Raw genomic sequence first — 14,400 nt, 5'->3', positions numbered from 1 at the left:
TATTTTGACATAGGCATATATTAACTAGATTTCCTTTCATCTTGAGGGCTAAATTTATTGATCCAGAGATTTTGTAGTGATTAAAATTAAGAGATTTTGTAGTGAAACTAGCAGAACCACACAGCTTAATCACCCATTAGATTCAGACCAAGCTTAGCTAAATGATTTGGAGAGTTCAACCTGGTGATTAGAAAAGGAAATTGACTAACCAAATATCTGCATGGAGAATATAGAGGGATGTGTAAAATTAAAGGAAACAAGAACAGCAATATGATTCAAAACTATCCAATATACAATATTATTGTACCCAGTCCTATCTTTTATATGTTTGCTTCAAGATTTCACTCTATGATTTGGTGTGAATAAATATGCATAGGCAATGGCTAATTAAGTTCAGGCAGAAATGACCCTCTTGAAACAGCCAGTTGTGTAATGGCTTTGTTTTTTCATGTGAGTTGCTCATTCCAAAAACAAATGCAAGCACATCAGTGGATATAAAAGAAAGACTACCCTAAGGCCATTGTGGAGACAATATGTAAGTAATTATTTTAAATTTGGCCTTTTCTAACAACTCCAAGATAATGATCTTTTTGTCAAAGAAGGATTTTCTTAGTTTAACTAGAAGTCACAATGTAAACTCTCTGACCAGCATCACTTGTACAGTGAACTTTTGAGAACTGATCATACAGTTAGTAATTTCCCCAAATATTTCATCACCATCATTCACATCATAATTAACTCTTACTTACTTTATTCACATCTGTTTTATTATTTTTTATATAAAAAGGGGGGGAAGATTACAACTGCCAATGTGCTCTAATATTTCAAAATTTTTGAAATAAAATTATCATGCTTTTGGTGACATCTATATTCTCTTCACATCTATTCAAAAAAGACAAATAGGGACTGCTATCATTTTTAAGCCTGCTTAAGACAACTTAAGAAATGGGTGAAAAAAACTTAAGATGGGTGAAAAAAATAGAAAATGGTAATAGAATAGTAACAATAATCTCATGGATGCTTAAGTACTCTGCATACTTTGCCAGTGTTTTTATATACACCTTCTCCACCCATGTTCTTTATCCTCATAGTAACACAAAGAAATTACATTATATGAGGACTAAATAAACTTTTTCATGAACACACATAGGTAATTAGAAGCAAAGTCAGCATTATAAAGCATATCTTTGTTTCTTTTAATATTATAAACACTAGTTTAAAAAGGGAGTATTAACTTTCTTATTGGAAGCCACAATTTTCCAAAATATAATAAAAAAATTCTGTCATAAATAAGTTACAAAACTATAAGAAGGATAAATATCCATGTCCACAATATGAATCCAGTAGCTCAATTTTAAGGAAACCTACTCAAATGCTAATTGGTAGAGATAGCATTTTCATATCATAGACACTAGATTCAGGGATTTAAATTTATAAAGCAATTTACTCAATTACTCATATCATTTGATTAAAATTTGTAATGATATTTTTAAGTACAATTTTGTTTTATAATAATGGATCAACTTATCAATTATTCCTTTCCTGTCGTTTGTTTCTATTTGGCCTCAGATTTTTAGATGACTATATCCTTTTCCTGATGTAATGTAAGAGGGAAAGTTATTTCTACATTGGGCCTTTGAGATAGGTTTGTTCTTATTAAATAAAAGTTTTATTTAATTAGAAAAAAATCATATTTAGATTTTCCATAGCAAGAACTATAGCAGAGACAAATATTCCCAGCACCATTTGAGGTTAAGAAAAATCCTATATAATAAAAGGCCAGCCATCATAAGCATAATGACCGGAACAACCAGAGACCAGAACCACTACGGCCGGCCCCTCACCGGGCTGGCCCTGACCCCAAGCAAGTGGTTAGGGGGCGGTCAGGCAGGCAGGCAGAGTGGTTAGGGGTGATCAGGTAGGCAGGCCAGCGGTTAGGGATGATCAGGTATGCAGGCCAGCAGTTAAGGGCAATCAGGTAGGCAGGCGGCCCCTTCCCTAGCTGGCTCCGCCCCCAAGCAAGTGGTTAGGAGTGATCAGGCAGGCAGGCAGAGTGGTTAGGGGTGATCAGGCAGGCAGGCAGCGGAGCAGTTAGAAGCCAGTGGTCCTGGATTGCGAGAGGGATGTTCAACTGCCAGTAGTCAGACATCCCCCAAGGGGTCCCGGATTGGAGAGGGTGCAGTCCAGGCTGAGGGACACCTCCCCTCATGCATGAATTTCATGCACCAGGCCTCTAGTATTATCATAATTAGGTGGATAAGTTAGGCTTGTAAAGGTCCCATTATATCACCTGTACCACAGGTAGCTATATTTGAAATTACAACTCATGGGTGGAAATTTAATCATTTGCTGCATAGTGAAATGTGGTATTTGACCCTAAGGGAGAAGTGAAACTAAAATGACCTCATGCAATTCACCCAGGGAGAGCATGAACTCTTCTTCCTATGAGGCTGGCTTCCTGCCTGTGATACCTCTAGATCACATTAAAATGCTGTCTGGACTGGATGGTGCTATGAGAATAATCAAATCCAGTCTGAATGGCCTATATTCCTTTTCTCACTCTTAGGTCTTCTCATCTCTCTAAGGTATCTTCATTTGTCTTCTATAGCTGAATAAAGGTCTGTTAAAGGTAATTCCATCTGTAAGTTGCTTAGAAATTATTATTATTACAATAAGGCAATCATTGGAGAGATCATTTTAAGCTTTGTATTTAGGTTTGAAGAATAGATAGGTGTTTAAAGGCCTAGAAAAAAATATTTTGCTTTGACACAATGCAGTAAGAAACCACCATGGACTCTTGAGTAGGATTGAAAGAGTTTGGAAAATAACAAAACACTATCTGTATCCCAGTCTCATAAACTTTTTTTTTTCTAAATTACTTCACCTGTAAAATGACACTGACAGTGTAAATTTTCCCTGCAGTGACTTTGTGAAGTATGACTAATGATGCTAAATCACGCTGAAAACAACAACATAGCTTTATATTTAGTATAAGTTGTGACAATAAGACAATTGCATCAACAAAGCCTTTGAGCATATTTTGGATTACTGCATGTCTCTTTTTGAACATGCATAGAATTTAGTAAGATAAAGGCTATGAGAAAAATTTTTGTGACCCCAATACATCCTACATCCGTGATGAAGCTTATCTTTTTCTTTTCTTTTTTTTTTCAGTTTTGCAAAGGAGAAAACAACATTCCTCAATTCATTAATTTAAAAATAGGATTACAAAAAATAGGATTACAGAAGTTGAATTACCTGACAGATGAGGGAAGAATTACAGGATACTCTGCAGATGTCAATTAGAAATATTTGGCACAATGTTATTTCCTGCTAATAGAAAATGCTTGAACTGGAGAACAAAATTAAACTCCAAGGGTTTGAAGAAAGACTGGAGACTCTTAAGTGAAAAGCTTGATGGAAAAAACATCTGTGACAAGATCATTTGGCTAAACACATGTAAAAGGGAGACAGTGTTTACCTGGAAAATGTTAATCTCATTTTCATTAGCAGGATGAGACAGAGGATGCTTACAACAATAGAATTTATAAGCAGAATGCAATTAATTTTTATTCTGGATGAGAGGCCTTTTATTATCCTGGATCTGGGACAAACTAGTTTGTACCCTAATAAGATTTCCTCAAGGACATTCAAGAAATAGGATAGCATACATTCACGCAGCTTTTTATAGTTAGCATCAGTTTTTTTTTTTCATCTTGGTGGCTCATTTCAATTTAAAATCTCTCTTACCTCATCTTATATTTTCTATGAAAAATTCTAGTTTTATTAAATTTTATTATCTTCCAGCTGTGATTATTAATATTTATATTGGCTCCTCCCCTGACAATCATTATGTATTCAAACTAGCCAACCAGTATCATAAATAAAAACCGCATAAACAATAACTAAACAAGACACTTCTAGGAACTGATATTTATTTAAAAGTCACAATTTCCTGACAGTATGCATAGTGAGATTAAGTTTAATGGCAAAAAATATATTATTGTATACTGTTGTTACTCCATTGTTCATTCATTATAGTTATCTATCTATCTATCTATCTATCTATCCATCCATCCATCATCCATCCAATCTGTGTATTTTCAGAATGAAATGTGATTCACAGTACAAAAAAAGAAAAAAAAAAGGAAAAGACACTGGTGAAATTGTGTGTGGATAGGTGGATTGGGGAGAAGAGATCAGATAATGCAGAATTGAGGACTGGGCTGGATGGAGAAGGATAATTTATATTCCTGTGATGTCATTCATTTGTAAAATGTCATGGAAACCCAAGCATCAATATCACAGCAGTAAGATGTATGCTATATGAAGAAGCATAAATATTGTAGTGTTTTGTTTATTTTAAATGTATATTTATTTATTTTTAGAGAAAGAGGAAGAGAGAGGGATAGATAGAAACATCAATGAGAAAGGAACATCAATAGGCTGCCTCCAACATACCCCCTACTGAGGATTGAGCTCACAACCAAGGCATGTGCCCTGTCCTGGAATCAAACTAGTGACCTCTTGGTTCCTTGGTTGACACTCAACTGCTGAGCCACACCGGTCAGGCTGTAGTGTTTTATTTTAAGACTAGAGGCCCAATGCACGAAGGTTGTGCAAGGGGCTCAGTCCCTGCAGCTGCAGCGGCTTGCCTCGGCCCTCACAGCCCCAGCTTCATCTGGAAGGTCGTCAGGAAGGTCGTTTGGCTATCTGGTCTAATTAGCATATTATGCTTTTATTATTATAGATTAGAAGAATAGAGGCAAACTGTCTTATTTCCTACCAGAGAGTATTGGTGTCATTAATAGAGATAGGATTTGGGAAAAATTCTTTTTTTACATTACTCCATCTCACATATTTGGTTCTTATTTAGCTATTTTATTTTGAATGTACATCACACGTGTTGCCTGAATGCCACACATTATTAGGATATCCCATAGATTCTTCTTTATAAGGAGCAAATTGTCAACATGTAAACAGAGGAAGTGGAACACAAAACTTATAAATCAAAAAACCTTATGCTGTTCAAAATAAATTCAGTGTTTTAATTAACAACTGTTTTATTTTTATTATTATTATTTTTAGAAAGAGTCATATTAATTTCCTAGGACTGCTTTAACAAAATACCATAAACTGGATGGCAAAGAACGGAATGTATTGCCTCATAGTTCTGGAGGATAGAAGTCCAAAAATCAAGGTATCAGCAGCAACATGCTCCCTCTGAAGGCACTAGGAAGGCTTCTTTCTTGCCTCTTGCAGCTTCTGGAGCCACAGGTGTTGCTCGGTTTATGGCAGCATGACTCCAACAATGACGAGGCATTTTCTCTGTCTCCACATCATCTTTCTTCTGTGCATGCCTGTCTCGGTGCCCTAGTGAACCCTTTTTACAAGGACACAGCCATATGAGATCAGGTGCATCTTAATGACCTCATCTTAACTTGGTTATCTGCAAAGCCCTTATTTCAAGACTGAGTCACAGTCAGAGTTACTGAGTATTAGGACTTCAACATCTTTTGGGGTACATAACTTATTTCATAATAATGTCCAAAATCCAGCGATACAAGATCCTGTCTTAGGGCCACATGTTCATTTATTTAGTTGTTCATTTAGTTCACTACATGCTTGTTTAAACATAGTAGTCCCAGAAAAAATATCCCTATGTTTATTGTTACATAACAATTAACAGTTACCTTTTGAAAAAGTAGTCAATATATTATTTCAAAAAAATTACAGAAACATTAAAAAACATTATAATTCGCCCTAGCCGGCTTGGCTCAGTGGATAAAGCATTAGCCTGCGGACTGAAGGGTCCCAGGTTTGATTCTGACAAAGGGCACATGCCTGGGTTGTGGGCTCGATCCCCAGTAGGGGGCGTGCAGGAGGCAGCCAATCAATGATTCTCTCTCATCACTGATGTTTCTCTCTCTCTCCTTCTCCCTTTCTCTCTGAAATCAATAAAGAAATATATTTTTTAAAAAACAAACACATTATAATTCTTTGGTGTCATAGCATTTCTAATTTACAATCATTCTTTTTCTAAGCATCAAGTTATACATCTCCCTTTGAATAACTAGTGGAAAGACAATAGTGTTGCTGTTAATATGATTGTGGTCCATTATTTCTCTTTGCATCCAGGAATTGTTTCATCCACAGCAAATGCTGAGACCGCTACCAGTGTCTGCAGTCCCCTTGAACGGCCATCCTAAGTACCTCATGTTGCCGCTCTATCAATCACAGTGACTTCCTTTTCTCTAAATCCCTACTATTTCATGCCATCATCACAGATGTCAAGGAAAATTTTTTAAAAAATCATATTAATCTACACTGAGGTTTGAATGGCTGATAATTCCAAGAACCCACTTATGCATCTCTGTCTAACTCAATATAGTTCATATTGGAAGATTTTCAAAACTGCATTTAAAAAAATTGGGGGTTAGGAACACTTATCATAAACTGTATCATTCAATGAATTCATCTCTTAACAGAATATGTTCTAAGAAATAAAAGAAAAATGTGGTATATATTTTTATCTTCAGCAGGAATCACAGAGGTAACTCAGAGCCATAATCTGACCACTGAAGTCTCCTCCCTTAGCTTACTCTATCCTGAGAGAGGGCTTCTCATAGCTTTCCAAACATATATGCACTATTGTCACTTAAGAGAATTTATGCTCAATATAGAACTAAATAACAATATGACAAGCTTTACTTTAAGAATGCTGAATCCAACTGGCCAGTGTGGCTCAGTGATTGAGCATCTACCTATGAATCAGGAGGTCAAGGTTCAATTCCTGGTCTGGGCACTGCCTGGGTTGTGGACTTGATCCCCAAGGGGCATGTGGGAGGCAGCTGGCCAGTGATTCTCTCGCATCATTGATCTTTCTATCTCTCTCTCCCTCTCCCTTCCTCTCTGAAATCAATAAAAATACATTTTAAAAAAAGAATTCTGAATCCTTGCCCCTCTCTATCTAATAAATCTAAATCAGTCTGCTTGTTTGTTTTCTACTCACTATTAATCAAGTTTAAACTGGGTCCCCTGGTTGATTTTCTGGAGTTTTTTAGGCAAGAAAAGGATGAACTCCAAAAATATCCAACTTCTGTTGTCCTTCATTCCAATTACAATTCTTCTAAAGTTTTGTAGTTTCCAGCTACATTTGATCAGTGGAAGATTTAACTAACTCTGAAGCCCAGGGAAAATAGAAAAAGATCAGAACATAAATGGGAAAGAAAATGCTTTTGAGGGTTGTTACAAAGATGTTTGCAAAGATCAGAATACAAAGGGAGATGTTTTGGACTCAGGGAAAACATGAAAACTTTTGTAGACTCTTCTCATTTATTTAAATGGCTAAGCAGGGTTCTGCCTCAGCCCCAAGGACTAGATAAGAAAGCTCTCTTGGATTTTCCAAAGGAAACACAAAATAAACACACAAAAGAAAACAAAACGAAAGAAAGATGTCAGATATTTGGAGAACTTGTGGAAACTCTTTTCATGGGTTTCAGAAAATCAAGGGAGGCCGATTAACAAGTTTTACCCCGAAATAAGAGAAAAACTTTATTGATAATTAAAATGGTTCCAGAACTTCTTCAATATAGAAAGGCTTTGAATCTTGGTGTCTGTAAGTCAGAGCTCAAAATGGCACAGTTCTGGTTTGATGCATCAAGACAGTACCATGTGGTTTATGATTCCTTGGAACAGAGAGGGCTTTGTGGTTCTGTGATCAAGTTCTTTTTCAAACTTCTCTTTCAGAGAGGGAGTATTGATTTACAGGAACCAGGTGACACACAAGAAGCATGTTTTCAGTATCCAAGTGACCTAGGTTGGCTGGTTTCTCCCAAGGCCAAAAATGTCCTGATAAAGAAATGTACCAGCAACTCATTAAGCATTAGAGTCTGATCTCAGGTTAAAAAAGAAAGACCCCCAAAAAAAAGTTCTTAGGCAGAGAGAGACAGGGACAGAGAGACCTAGAGTGTGGAAGAGTTCAGATTGTTTTTAAAATACTAGAAGACCAAAACAGAACTGACTGAAGTTCAGTTAAATGTTAAAACATATTTAGTAGTAATTTAAGTTTCATTTTATTAAAACACTAAGCTATACCCATTTATTTTCTATCTTCATAGTTCACCGCTGTGGCAGGCAGAATAATGACCCCCATCCAAAGATGTTCATGACAGAATATCTAAACCCATGAATATGTTAGGTTACATGACAAAAATGAAATAAGGTTTCAGATGTAATTAAATTTACTAAGCCGGTGACCTTAAAGTAGGGAGATTAACGTGGATTATTTGGGTGGCCCAATATAATCACAAGAGTCTTTCAAAGTAGAAGAGAGAGGCGTAATAGGAGTCAATGTGAGAGTAATATGATGTGAAGGACTGGCCACTGCTGGCTTTGAAGATGAAAGAGAACCATGAGTCAAGGGTTATGAGCAGCTTCTAGAAGCTAAAAAGGTTAAGGAAATATTTTCCCTCAGAGCTTCCAGAAAGGAATGTAGCCCTGCCAATACCTTAAATTTAGCTCAGTAAGATTTTTGTTGGACTTCCAATATATAAATATATAGGATAACAAATCTATGTTGTTTTAAGACACTTAGTTTGTGGTGATCTGTTATAGCACCAATAGATACTAATACTGTGGCTGGTATGGTGTGACCACATTAAAATGTAAGACTGAACACTCCTCGGAACCACACTTAGTATAATGAAAAGCGAGTGTTACATTACAATGAGTAAACATTTTTTTCATGAACCCTAACCATTTCTATTGATCAAGAAGCAAACATACACACATATACACATACACACACACACACACACACACACACACACACACACACACACACACTCCCAGAATACAGTGCTTGAAGAACTGACCACAGTAGTCGCCCTTACCCAGGAGTGACACATTTCAAGACCCCCAGTAGATGTTTGAAACCACAAATAGTACTAAACCCTACATACACTATATTTTTCCTATACATACATGCCTATGATAAAATTTAATTCATAAATCAGATTTAACAACCATAACTAACAATAAAATGGAATGATAACAATATACTGTGAAAATGAAAGTCATGTGAAAACTGGTCTTTCAAGAAGGCACTTGACAACTTCTCTTCGGTGTACCCAAATTGCCAGCATCACTACTCATGTGTTCTGGGACATTATTAAGTAAAATAAGGGTTGCTTAAACACGAGCACTACCCTCTTGTGATAGTTGATCTGGTAACCAAGACAGCTACGGAATGATTAGGTGGGAAGCACGTACAGCTGGACGAAGGGGTGACGACTTATGTCCTGGGCAGAACCGCAGCTGACTGTATGAGATTTCATCATGCTACTCAGAACACCTCACAATTTAAAACCTATGAATTGTTTATTTTTGCAATTTAACATATAATATTTTTGGACTGTGGTTGACAGCATGTAACTAAAACTGCCAGAAGTGAAACTCCAGGTTAGGGGAGACTACTGTATGGTCTTTCCATGCAAATTCCCACTGATTCCTCTTTCTATGTTACCATGTAAATGTGAAGTCCTTACAGGAAGGAAACATGATTGTGCACACTCACGCTGACACACACACACACATGCATGCACACACACTGTTCTTTGTATCCTTCATAGCACCTGAATAGTTGAATAAATGTATCTTTCAGTTAACTTGAAACAAGTAATAGCCCCTTTTTTTCTTTCATCTTCATCTTTTCAGTATTTGCTTCATAATTTTCTTGGGGGCAGGGGTTAGTCATCTCTATTCATCTTCAGACAAACACCTTTCCCATTTTGCCTTATTTTCTACCAGGACTCATCTGATTGGGTTTAAATAGTTCTAACTAATTAACAACAGAAGCAAAAATGTTATTGCTTATCATCTAAATAATTCAGACTCTTTCCAGGGTTAAAATAAGAAAAAAAATATATAGTATGCAAATTCCTTTTAATATAGTGACAGGTGTAAATGTTCTGGATATTTAAGTTGTTTTCATTTTAACTAAGGCTAATGAATCTAAGAAATTTAACCTTATAACCCTTAACTAGAAGAGTCTCTATTTTTAGGTACTTGTGATTTATATCTTCATTAAAGAATAATACATTCCTGACATTTTCATATTACTCACTACTGTTGCCCATCTCTAAAAATAGGCACTTTTGTTTCCCTGAGTAATTCTTTAGGAAGACCATTAGAATACCTAAGACATATTAAACATAAACAACTTCTAAAGAAAAGTACTAGCAAGATCTCCTTATCTGAACATTTCAGAATTTAGGCCAATATTATTTTATTTCAGAACACTAAAAGTTAAGCACACTGTTTTGAATGAAACATTAAGAAAGTTAAAAAAGTAATCAGGAACAATGTATTTTTTAAGTATCTTATGGATACCATGTTGCACCTATTAAATTAACAAAAGCCAAAAATAATTATAATCTTCTATGGAAATAAACACTTGGCTTAGTTTTCAGTTAGTGAGTATGTAAATTTCTGGAAATAATTATTAAAGAACTTAGACAATATGTTTCAAAGGCATTAATATCCTACCTAATAAAAGGGCAATATGCAAATTGACCGCACCTTCGCTACGCCCAAGCCACGCCCACCAGCCAATCAGGGTGAGTATGCAAATAAACCCAATCAAGATGGCTTCAGCCACAGAGAGCAAGGTTTCCCAGGCAACAGAGGAAGCCAAGCTTTCTGCATGTCCTTGCCAGGCCTAAGCCTTTACTCAAGCTACAAAGTTTCAATTATAGAAGGTAAACAAATTCAAACAAAATGGCGGCAGCCACGGAGCTGGAGAGACTAGGCCAGGGTTGCCCGTGGCAATGGAGAAAGCAAAGCTTTCTGCACACCCTGGCCGGGCTCAGGCCTCCACTTAAGGCTACAAAGTTTCAATTATAGAAGGTGAATTAACCCAAACAGAAATGGCTGCCAGCCATGGAGCATGCAGGAGGCTTGGCTCCGCTCCAGGCTACAGTTTCAATTGTAGAAGGTAAATAAATTCCAGATACCAGGGCCTCCTCTTGGGTTGCCAGGGGGCATGGCCAGCCTGCAAACCACCACAGGCCCCTTGCTCAGGCCACCCCACGCCCCAAGGGAACCCCCACCCTGATCCGGGACACCCTTCAGGGCAAACCAGCTGGCCCCCACCCATGCACCAGGCCTCTATCCTATCTAATAAAAGAGTAATATGCAGATTGACCATCAATCCAACACACAATATGGCTTCCCCCATGTGGTCAAAGATCCTGCCCCCATGTGGACACAAGATGGCCACCACAATATGGCCAGCAGGGGAGGGCAGTTGGGAGGGACCAGGCCTGCAAGGGAGGGCAGTTGGAGGCGATCAACCCTGCAGGGGAGGGAAGTTAGGGGTGACTGGGCCGGTAGAGGAGGGAAGTTGGGGGCAAACATGCTGGCAGGGGAGCAGTTAGGCATCAATCAGGCTGGCAGCAGAGTGGTTAGGGGGTGAACAGGCTGACAGGCAGAAGCGGTTTGGGGCAATCAGGAAGGCAGGCAGGCGAGCAGTTGGGAGCTAGCAGTCCTGGATTGTGAGAGGGATGTCCAACTACCCGTTGGACATCCCTCTCACAATTATAGAGTGGGATCGGGCCTAAACGGGCAGTTAGACATCCCTCGAGGGGTCCCAGATTGGAGAGGGTACAGGCTGGGCTGAGGGATACCCCCCCATGCACAAATTTCATGCACCGGGCCTCTAGTATTTATATATGTGCCTTGAAATGTTAAGGGTGGTAAATTACTTGTATAGCCTTCTTATTGCTTATTTATTTTCTGATTTTTCTATAAAAATGGTCATTGATAATGTAATTTAGAGATTATTGCAATTTTAAATAGTAACAATGACCCAAACATTTAAAAATATCTTTATAAACTTTCTCCCCTATTTTTAAGGATGTATAAACATGTAAGTTAAATTTTATTAATCTCTAATAATGATGCACTTTAAAATATATTTATAATTTTTTCTCTTGCATTTTTCTTGGATCTAGCAGATAAAATAAAGCATGCATTTAAAAGTTTTATTTGGCCGAAACCGGTTTGGCTCAGTGGATAGAGCGTCGGTCTGCGGGCTGAAAGGTCCCAGGTTTGATTCCGGTCAAGGGCATGTACATTGGTTGCGGGCACATCCCCAGTAGGGGGTATGCAGGAGGCAGCTGGCCGATGTTTCTCTCTCATCGATGTTTCTAGCTCTCTATCACTCTCCCTTCCTCTCTGTAAAAAATCAATAAAATATATTAAAAGTTTTATTTGCTTTCCAAAGAGTCTATTCTTGCAAAATGGCTAGAATCCATCACTTTTTTCAGCTACACTCTCAAGTGCTGTAAAGGGCTGTAGGATAAAATCCTGAATACATAATTGAATTATAATTTCATAATGAATAGGATAAGCCACCACATTTAAAAATACATATGGAAGATATATCCTTACAATCAGAATGGGAAAGAAAATTTACCCCAAATTAACTAATGCTGATGAAGGATAAGTACTGGTTCATATTAGTTCTTGAGAGCCTATATATTTTGAAATAATTTTTAACAATATCATTTTTACCCAATCATTTCAGTTTCTTCTTACTTTCTTGCTAATTGTACAATGCTGCCTTAGGATTTGAATATTGATGTTCTTAAGAAAGCATGTGTATACCCAATGAACAAAGTTCAATACTTGACAAATACTCAATAAGTAGACATACTCTTTATCCAGGTCCTTCCAATTAAAAAAGAAAGTGTATACCAAAATAAAATGATCCTACAGGGACAAGTACATTATGACTGCAGTGTTCATCCCCAGGAATTTAAATATATTTTTCCAAATTAAAGGTGGCCTTCAGGTTTTGCTTTCTAAATAAGAAAAAGCAACTGCTCTGGTAGCCTAATGTACTCTATGTAAATAATGTTTTGAGGTTTGGTGGAGCATAGTAATAACGAAGGACAATAGCAACAACATAAAGCTAAAGGGTCATATTCTAACGTTCTAATGATTCAGTGAAGGAACTCTAAAGGATGGATAAGGCTTGTCAAAGAGCCAGCTGTAACCTCTAGAAGCCAAACCACATGGTCTTCCTGCACTGCTGCACAGCAGAACGAAAAGACACCTTTCGCTTACTGAAAACACATTTGATATTCAAGACCAGGCACTGAGGAGTCAAGCATGTCCTCTCTCCTGGAGAGGCTGCCAAGGACGCCCTGAGGTCATTTTGGTCAACATATCCAGTGTGCAAGCAAAGAGCAGAAGAGTGCAGGATAAATATTCACTCCTCCTGACATCCACCATCTCATTCTATTCAGTTAGCAAAAGAATGAGGGTGCTAGCATAAATGTTGGAATCAAACTGAAAAGCCACTTTGCCTGAATTTTGTAAAAAGTTAATTAAATTATTTCCTTTTTGTGTTTTTTTTTCAGTGAAATCTACAATAATTTTGAGTGGTTTAAAGATTTATTATTTTGTATTCAATTTTTGAAGAATTACTAAATGCCAAGGATATGTACATGTTGATTCGTTTTAATTCTCCAAACTTTGTGTGAGCTAAATATTATGGAGAAACCTGAGATTGTGGGAGAGAAAAATTCTTCACCCAAGGTTATCACACAAAAATGAGGTGCTGGGGTGAGAAGACAAAGAAAGGCATTACTGACTAAACCAAACACTGCTCAGTGTTTCACCTCATGGCCTCATTTCTTTTATACAGAAATCTTCTACCACATCACTTTTTTTTTTAATTTCTTTTCTGTTGGAAGTTTAGTGTTAGGGGAGAAATAGTTAACACAGCAGGGCTGTCTTATTCAGTTCTTACCTATCTCTGTAGCCATGGTAACCACTCTCGTTCAAACACTGAGCACTAAACTCTAAGGTTCTCCTAGTGATTATGTAATGTAATGAACCAGGTTGTCACCATATTTAAAGAAAGCCTGAAGAGTCATGTCATACTTGGTTCCTGGATTGAAGTATGTACCTTTAAGAATTCTAGACTAAGACTCAGGTGGGCTTCTTTGGATGGAGATATCTCACAGGATAAATTACATCCTATTTTATGCTAGCAGAGAAACAGAGAGGACTTGGAAGTTGTGTGTGACTTCTTTTACATATGTGTATCTTTTTCCTGCTGTTCCTGAATTATATCTTTTACTATCATAAATTTTAGCCATGATTATACTCATAGCCACTTTATGTAGAAGTACATTATTCCTTCCAGTAAATAGCAAAATGAGTTTATATGCTCTTCCCCACACATTAGGGATTAAAACATATGGTGATGTAGCTAACAGATTACATCAGTTAGACATATAAATAGCTTTTGTTACATAACAAAACACTCCCCAATGTATTGGCTTAATTACTAAATAAATATTAAGAGAGCCTTTTAAGTGTGGCTGT

This window comes from Cnephaeus nilssonii (assembly GCF_951640355.1).
Source record: "Cnephaeus nilssonii genome assembly, chromosome: 2".
NCBI lineage: Eukaryota > Metazoa > Chordata > Mammalia > Chiroptera > Vespertilionidae > Cnephaeus > Cnephaeus nilssonii.
Note: the sequence above shows the minus strand (reverse complement) of the source record.